The following is a 9422-nucleotide window of genomic DNA, read 5'->3' as shown; positions in this document are numbered from 1 at the left end:
TTTTTTTTTTTTTTTTTTTTTTTTTTTTTTTTTTTTTTTATTATTATTTCTTTTGAGGTCATGTTTGAAGAATTTTTATATAAGAAAAATCTCAAAAAAAAATTTGTATGTACTTTAGATTTGAATTTTTAATATCCAAATCTTAGGGTTGAAAAAAAAATACAAATATTTAAATTTAAATAATTCTGGTTATGTTTTGATAAATATAATAAATAATATATGAATATTTTGATATTTTGGTTATTTCTTGACGATAGTTGCTACTTGGAGACTCAATCCAAGTTTTTGTACATAAGGTTTTAAAAAGTGTTTACAATATATTTTAAAAGGTTTTACAAGGTTCTTATATAAAATTTAAAAACTATTTATAAGAGATTTATAGGATATATTTTCTTAAAAACATTTACATGTATAAACATAGTTCATGTATACATTAAAAAGTTAGCTAATGACTGCTACAGAGACTGAGTCTAGGGTTTCAGCTATGATCGAGAAGGATGCTACCATGGCAGATATGGATGAGAGAGATCGGCCTATGGGAGATCTACCTGACCAACCTATGTCATGCGTGAACAAAGTGAAGGGTAATAGTGGTGGTGGATACTAACACCAAAGGAGGTGATGAATGATGCGTTTGTTAAGAACGAGTGTGTCTGATTTTTCCGGATGGTGAGGACGGGGAACCGGTGATAATATCGTGGAGGAAGTGTTGACGGCTATAAATAGGTTATGGACATGTTATATGATCGTGAAGGTGCTAGGTCGGAATATTTCTGTCTCGATTTTGAGTCAGAGGTTGAGGGAGATGTGGAAACCAGTGGGGAGGGGGATGTCTATTACGGATCTTCCTCGTCAGTTTTTCATGGTTCGTTTTGAAGCGAAGGAGAAGTATATGGCGGCGCTGACTAGCGGACCATGGAGGGTTTTTGGCAGTTATCTTATGGTGCAAAGGTGGTGTCCAGATTTTGATCCGTTAAGAGATGGGATTGTTACAACGCCAGTGTGGTTTTGTTTGGCTCATCTTCCGTATACTTTTATCATAAATCGATTCTTATGAGTATAGCAGAGGGATTGGGGATACCGATCAAGGTGGACTTAACAACGTTAAACTTTGAGAGGGCTCGGTTTGCTAGGGTTTGTGTGTTTGTAAATTTGAGAAAGCCTTTTAAGGGTACTATGATGATTAATGGAGAGCGCTACATTCTCTCTTACGAAGGTTTAACGAACATATATTCCAATTGTGGAATATATGGTCATTTGGTTTATTCTTGTCCACGGCTGATGCATGAAAGAGGGGCACCTGTTAGCCCTAGTGTGCGGCCGGCTTTGACGAATCCACCTCAGGTAAGATGAGGGATTTACCTTGGTCATATCAAAGGGTAGATGATCAATGCCATAAAATATTTCAGTGGTGTTTGCGGCATGAGGTTCAGGTTGTGCTTCAGATCAACATAATCGGGGATCGGTACGAGATAGTGATTTCGGAAATATTTCGGTTTCAAACAGTTTTGGAAGGTTAGAACAGGATTTAGCATCCCGTGAAACAAGGGAAGTGGATATTACTACGGGAAATAAGGAAAACAAAGATCCTCAGTATGATGCACAAATTGCTACGTGTGATGCGCAAGGCAAGGAGGTTACGTTTGTAAAAGGAGTTGTTAAATCTCGTAGGGGTACGAAGGAGGGCCTTTGAGAGAGAAAGGGTATGGGCCAGAAAGCCCAGGAGATGAGTGTGTCAAGGACCAAACATTTGAATGCAAACAGGCCCACACGGGGGGTCGTGTTTGGTCAAGAAGGGGAGAATTGGAGATGTCATCAACTTGAAAGAGGCCTAGAGTGGAGAAGGAAAGTTGGCTCATTCGGGAGGCTCTTTCGCCATTGATTGGGGAAATTTGGTGGTGAGCGGAGGAGTGTTGTAGAGGAAACCAAATGGCGGAGGAGATGTGCATCCCAATTCTGGTGAAATATCGGTGGCGGATGTGTTGGATATCCAGAGGGAGTTACTGGAAGGTGGAGGGGCAATGTTGTGCATGGAAGAGGCAAGCAATTGATGGCGTTCCCCGGCGGTTCCGATATTTTTTTGAAGATTAGTGATGAATTTACACCTATGGAATTGCTGGGGCGAATAAACCCAATTTTCGGACGTCAATCCAATACATGTTTAAGAAATGGAAAACGAAAATTTTGGCTATCTTTGAGACACATGCCGGAGGGGATCGTGCAATGCAGATTCGTCGGGGTTTGGGTCCTCATTTTGGGTTGACGCCGCTGGTTAGAGCGGAGTGTTGTGGTTACTTTGGCGAGATGGGATTGGTGATATGGAAGTAGTGGAAACATCAAATAAGTTCATCTATGTGAGGCTGGTAAAGGAGGTTTTAAACCTTATTGTAGTGTATGCGACTCCTACTGTTACGCGACAAATTGGTTTGTGGGATCGTTTGAGAGACGTGATGCGAGATGTCATCGGACCTTTGCTAGTTGGAGGGGATATTAACACAATTGTTCGACTTGATGAAAGATCTTGATGGAATGGTCGCCTGTCATTGGATTCAATAACTTTCAGGGATTGGATAAATGAGTCGTCTGTGATTGATATGAGATTCAGAGGTAAGAAATTCACCTGGAGAAGAGGGTGAATTGCAAGTACATCAGTTGCAAAGCGCCTTGATAGGGTGCTCTGTTGTCCTCAGACTCGCTTGAAGTGGCAAGAAGCCAGAGTGACACATCTCCCGTTTTTATCTTCAGATCATGTTCCTTTATATGTGAAATTGTCTCCTGAGGTAAACATGGATCCTAAGTGTAGACCTTTCAGATTTGAGGCTGCTTGGATGAAACATAAGGGTTTTAAAGATCTTTTGCTGGCATCTTGGAGGAGGGATCTTAGTACGCCGGAAGCTTTGAAGCAGTTTCAACTGACTTTGTGCAGATGGAACAGGAAGGTGTTTGGCGAAATACATAAACGCAAGGAGACATTGATCAAGGAGTTAGATCATGTCCAAACATTGCTTGAGCTAGCCCTAATGGATGAGTTATTGGTTAGAACTCGGTGCGAATCAGCGAAGCACCACCGTAAGAAGCAAGACTCGCGGCGAAAGCACCACCATCTCCGATTTGGATTGATCAAACTGGAGAACCAATTGAAAGCTGTTAGAGAAATCAATTGGGGGATTTGATAAAGTTTGTTTTCTTGAGATTTTATATAATGCCCACTCACATTTTGGCACGTGAATTTGTGCTCTCTGCTCTATTTTTTTTCCTCCTTCAACAGATATGTGTTTTTTTTTCAACAAACATATATGTTTTATGTTCAACAAAATAATCTTTTTTTATTATTATTATTTCTTTTGCGGTCATGTTTGAAGAATTTTTATATAAGAAAAAATCTCATTTATTTTAGATTTAAATTTTTAATATTTAAACTTTTATGGTTGGAAAAAATACACATAATTATATTCAAATAAATCTGGCTAAATTTTGATAAATATAACAAATAATATATGAATATTTTGGTATTTTGGTTATTCTTGATGATAGTTGCTACTTGGAGACTCAATCCAAGTTTTTTGTAAATAAGGTTTTAAAAAGTGTTTACAATATATTTTAGAGAAATTCTCAAAAATAGCACCAAACTCTAATTTAATATTAAAAGATTAAAATTACTAATTAAAATATTTAACTAATTCTCATCTTTATCTCTGTAGAAATCGAGACTTATGAGATTGATGAAACAGTTATCTCTGTAGAAATCGAGACTTATGAGATTGATGAAACAGTTTTCACCAGAAACGGAGCTCTAATCGAAGAGCAATGAAGCAGTTTCACAAAGCATATGAACTTGAAGTGTGACAAATAATTGATTTCTATGAGCCAATCGAGTTCTTACTCTCCCCCAAAGACCTTGAAGCATCCTAGATCTCTCTTGATTGAATATAATTGTTGTTGTTGTCGCTGTGTTCGCCTAGCCGTAGTCTCGTCGCCGATTTGTCCTTGCCTCGCTTGAGAATCTGATAATAGATAGATTGAGAGAGAAAGCTGAGAAGGAAGAGAAAATGATTTATTCACGGATCTCGTTCTAGTTGGGACGAGTGTGTTGTCGGAGTACCACAATCAAGTAGGTCAGGAGTTCTTATACGAATCAGGAGGAGTTCTAAGGGTGAGGCCGATGTGGCATCGGTGTAGCCTGTAAGTGAGCCAGTATGGAGGTTGTAAGTGGGACAACAGGTTTTACTCAGGCTGAGATGATCGGTTTGCGGATTTTGCTGACAAGGCTATTAGTGAGGATTATTGACTTGTGGGCATGGATGGGATGATATTCCAGAGTAGGAATATGGGTGGACATGTATGACATTGCGCTGTTGTACTCAGATCACTGGAGGTAGATTTGGTCGGGAGATGCTTATTAATGGTAAGACTTGTTTGCTCTAAGGACATGTGGTCCTGAACAACTCGTTAGGATATGATTAGTTCTCTTGAGGGGATAGTAGTTCCCCTAGATATCGATAGCTCGAGGGGCTATGGCCCTGAGGGTGGCAGAGGAGATGGTGGTTCTCCTATGGAGATGAATAGTTCTCCTGAGGGGATGAATAGTTCTCCTGATATCGAGATCTCAAGGATTGCGATCTAAGAGTGAAACGGTATGTCTCGAAGACGGTGGTCTGAGAGTGAGATCGGTAAGGAGGAGATGAGTGAACCATATATATATATATACATGTAACGGTGTAATGATATGATAATGGGAAGCGTCAGAACATGTGCTCATTTTTTGATGCGTATCTTCTCAACCACTAGGCATTTGTGCATGAAACCAGTTGGAGAATGTGCTCAGCTCAGTTACAAAACTCCTCGAAGAAGAATCAGATCAAACAGAGTTCAGATGAAGGAGTTACGCAATTTACAAAACAGGTGATCTCCAGCTTATGCGAATTCAGACATACGCCCATTCAAAGGAGGATTCTGACCAGACCAGATTGAATTAAGCTACAAACCAAATTGTTCTAGAATCTTGGTCCATCAGAGAAGACCAACAAAGTGGAGTCAGCCCAAAATCAAGAAGAAAAGAGAATTTTTCGTCCATTCTCAAAACATCATTTAATTATGTGGTTTTCTCTCTCTTGCACTCACTTTAGAGTTTGAATTTCAATTCCCAAGTTGCTGCATTTCCAAGTTGCTGAATGTTATAGGAAATTCGTGTATCTCCTCTATATAATGAGACTTAATTCATGAATAAAAAATAAGTTTTTTTTTTGTTGAGTAAAAATCAGAGAAGTTTCTCTCTTTCAAGATGTGATATCTTGTAATTTTTGGAACTCCATGTTCATGGTGCGTCATATCTATGTTCATGGTTGGTTCAGACTTATCATAGATCATTTCACATATCTTTGTGGCGTCTCTCGATCCATCTCTCTATCCATTCCTTGTTGGTGTGTCATATCCAGCAAATTGTCGATCTCTTTTGGCGTGTAATATTCAAAGAATCGATCCACCGGTATATCAGGAGTCTTCCGCAGCTCTTGTGCGACCATTCGCTCCACATCCTTTGTTCCTTTAGACTTCATAGTCTCTTGGATGCAAAGTTTATCCCTCTCACCACCTTAGAGTGTCGACTCCTTGGGAGAATCGTATCAAGTGGTATCAGAGCAACACTCTAAGCTTGGTTTACTATTCTATCATCTTCTCATCTCTCCATCTTCTTTCATTTCTTTTCTCATCTCTTCATCTTCTATTTCTGTTTTATTTTTATTTCTTTATTTTGTCAAAAAAAAAAAAAATGAAGGAAATGGAACGAAAAAAAGAATAATATCCGGATTTTGAGGGCAAATCCTTTTTCAAGAGGGAGAGTATGATATGATAATGGGAAGCGTCAGAACATGTGCTCATTTTTTGATGCGTATCTTCTCAACCACTAGGAATTTATGCATGAAACCAGTTGGAGAATGTGCTCAGCTCAATTACAAAACTCCTCGAAGAAGAATCAGATCAAACAGAGTTCAGATGAAGGAGTTACGCAATCTACAAAACAGGTGATCTCCAGCTTACGCGAATTCAGACATACGCCCATTCAAAGGAGGATTCTGACCAGACCAGATTGAATTAAGCTACAAACCAAATTGTTCTAGAATCTTGGTCCATCAGAGAAGCCCAACAAAGTGGAGTCAGCCCAAAATCAAGAAGAAAAGAGAGATTTTCGTCCATTCTCAAAACAGCATTTAATTATGTGGTTTTCTCTCTCTTGCACTCATTTTAGAGTTTGAATTTCAATTCCCAAGTTGCTGCATTCCCAAGTTGCTGAATGTTATAGGAAATTCTTGTATCTCCTCTATATAATGAGACTTAATTCATGAATAAAAAATAAGTTTTTTTGTTGAGTAAAAATCAGAGAAGTTTCTCTCTTTCAAGATGTAATATCTTGTAATTTTTCGAACTCCATATTCATGGTGCGTCATATCTATATTCATGGTTTGTTTAGACTTATCATAGATCCTTTCACAGATCTTTGTGGCGTCTCTCGATCCATCTCTCTATCCATTCCTTGTTGGTGTGTCATATCCAGCAAGTTGTCGATCTCTTTTGGTGTGTAATATCCAAAAAATTGATCCACCGGTATATCAGGAGTCTTCCGCAGCTCTTGTGCGACCATTCTCTTCACATCCTTTGATCCTTTAGACTTCACAGTCTCTTGGATGCAAAGTTTATCCATTTCACCACCTTAAAGTGTCGACTCCTTGGGAGAATCGTATCATGTAAGCATCTCCTTCTCCATGGAGTTGTTGTGTGTTCTTGTTGTCTTCCATCTCAGGAGGAGGATAAGTAACGTGAGTCCCAGAGCAAGGGTTGTTGTGCTGTGGGTAGATGTTGTTATAGGAAGAGAGACGGTGAGTAAAGAGAGAGTCGTGAGTTGTGGGGAGGAGAGAGAACATGTTTTGGTGGAGGTGGTGGACCACCAGTGGTTCTGTACAGTCCTCCCATGGCTGCGGGAAGGTTCTTTGGTGGTGGGAAAAACAGAGCAGAGTGAACAGAGCTGAAGAGGAAAAAGAAAGTGAAAGAAGGTTGGAGCTAAAGGCAATGTGGAGGTGCCGACTTTGGAGGCTCGCCGACGCCCGATCTTATACTGGTTCAGAAAGATTATTACACTGGCCTGATCTTCATCAAGCCAAGAGTCCATAGCAACTGACAAAGCTTCATTAGGAGTTAATTTCAAGGAGTTATGAGCGTTGCTCCCTGGCCAAGTACTTGCTGGAACTGTGAAATCTGGGCTAAGTATGAACCCTAGAAACTGTTCCGAGATGGCTCTTTCTAGGCGGCGTTTGGCTGTTCAAAACTTGTCTGCTCTAGACAAAATTTGGTGGAGAGACTCATGATAGTATGTGCTCCATATCCAACGGTGGAACTTCGATTTGAACGGTTAGTTTGTGAATTATTCGAGTGTTTATGTAAGCTTTTGTATTGAATGAATTATGTTAAGTTATGTTCTTGGTTGAACCAACAAGCTCGGTTTGAGCTGTAACCTTTGTAAGCTTATGGAGCAAGGTCATGGTGGTTGTAGAACCAAGTTAGAGCTAAGACGGTGAATCAATGGATTCATCGGAGAAGTATTTCCGTGGCTGGACGAAATAAAGTATTCCAGCCCACTTCTCTTATTACTCAGTCGCTAGGGGTGGTTGGTTGTGCGACTCAGTAACTAGATGAGATGGTGTTTGGGATACTTGTTTAAGTGGCTGGTTTGGGTGGACCAAGAAGTGGTCAGTTGGAGGAGGAATCAAAGTCTACAAATGTAAAATGCTTGTGGAGGTCAAGTACGTTTGTATGATTTCTGTTCGTAGCTACAGAGTATGAATTAGTTGACTCTAGCTAGTTTTGTGGAAGTTTTTGTAAGGAGTGGTTAACACTGGTAGTGTCATTGGCATTATGGGGTTACGGTGAGATTGTTTCGCATGTGTCCTGTGTGAGGATTGAGAATCTGGGTGCAATCGATTCCAATACCCAACAATTCAAGCCACCACTCATAATCAGATTTCTTTTATTACCTAACCATTCCCAACAGTTCCAGTATTCAACATTACCCAGCAATTTCATTACCCAGCAACAAGAAGAAGAAGAAGAAGAAGAAGAAAAAGTAGCTTCACCGGAATGTTCATCGCCAGAAGCTTCGCCGGAACCTTCACGGGACCTATCAAAACGTAAGTTTAAATTTTGTTATTTAAATTAAATAATAAATTTAATATACACAAATGCTACTTTTGGAAAAATTGAGAGTGTGTGCTAGACTTGGAAGAAAAACTTTGATTAGTGCTATTGAAGGGAATTTTTCTATATTTTAAAAGGTTTTACAAGGTTCTTATAAAAATTTATAAAACTATTTATATGATATTTATAGGATATTTTTTAAAAACATTTACACGTATAAACGTAGTTAGTGTATAAATTAAAAAGTTAGCTAATGGCGGCTGCAGAGGGTGAGTATACCATTTCAGCTACGGTCGAGTAGGATGCTACCATGGCAGATGTAGGTGAGAGAGATTGGCCTCCGGGAGATCCGCCTGGCCGACCTATGTCATGGGTGAACAAAGTGAAGGGTAGTAGCGGTGGTGGGATACTAACACAAGGGGAGGTGATGGATGATGCGTTTGTTAGAGAACGAGTGTGTATGACTTTTCCGGATGGTGAGGACGGGGAACCGGTGATAACAATCAGGGAGGAAGTGTTGACGGCTATGAATGGGTTATGGAGACAATATATGATTGTGAAGTTGCTAGATCGGAATATTTCTGTCTTGGTTTTGAGTCGGAGGTTGAGGGAGATGTGGAAACTAGTGGAGGGGGGGGGGGGCAAATTCGGTTATGGATCTTCCTCGTCAATTTTTCATGGTTTGTTTTGAAGCGAATGAGGAGTATATGGCGGCCCTGACTGGCGGACCATGGAAGGTTTTTGACAGTTATCTTATGGTGAAATGGTGGTGTCCATAGTTTGATCCGTTAAGAGATGACATTGTTACAACGCCCGTGTGGGTTCAGTTGGCTCATCTTCCGTATAACTTTTATCATAAATCGATTCTTATGAGTATCGTAGAGGGACTGGGGATACTGATCAAGGTGGACTTAACAACGTTAAAATTTGAGAGGGCTCGGTTTGCGAGGGTTTGTGTGGAAGTAAATTTGAGAAAGCCTCTTAAGGGCACTGTGATGATTAATGGAGAGCGCTACTTTGTCTTGTATGAAGGTTTAACGAACATATGTTCCAATTGTGGAATATATGGTCATTTGGTTCATTCTTGTCTACGGCTGATGCATGAAAGAGGGGCGGATGTTAGCCCTAGTGTGCGGCCGGATGTGACGAATCCACCTCCGGTATCACACGTAGATGAGGGATTTACCTTAGTCACATCAAGAGGTAGGAGATTAATGCCACAAAATACTTTGGTGGTG

The sequence above is a fragment of the Camelina sativa genome, chromosome 2 (assembly GCF_000633955.1).
Source record: "Camelina sativa cultivar DH55 chromosome 2, Cs, whole genome shotgun sequence".
Lineage (NCBI taxonomy): Eukaryota > Viridiplantae > Streptophyta > Magnoliopsida > Brassicales > Brassicaceae > Camelina > Camelina sativa.
This window is presented reverse-complemented; position numbering follows the sequence as displayed.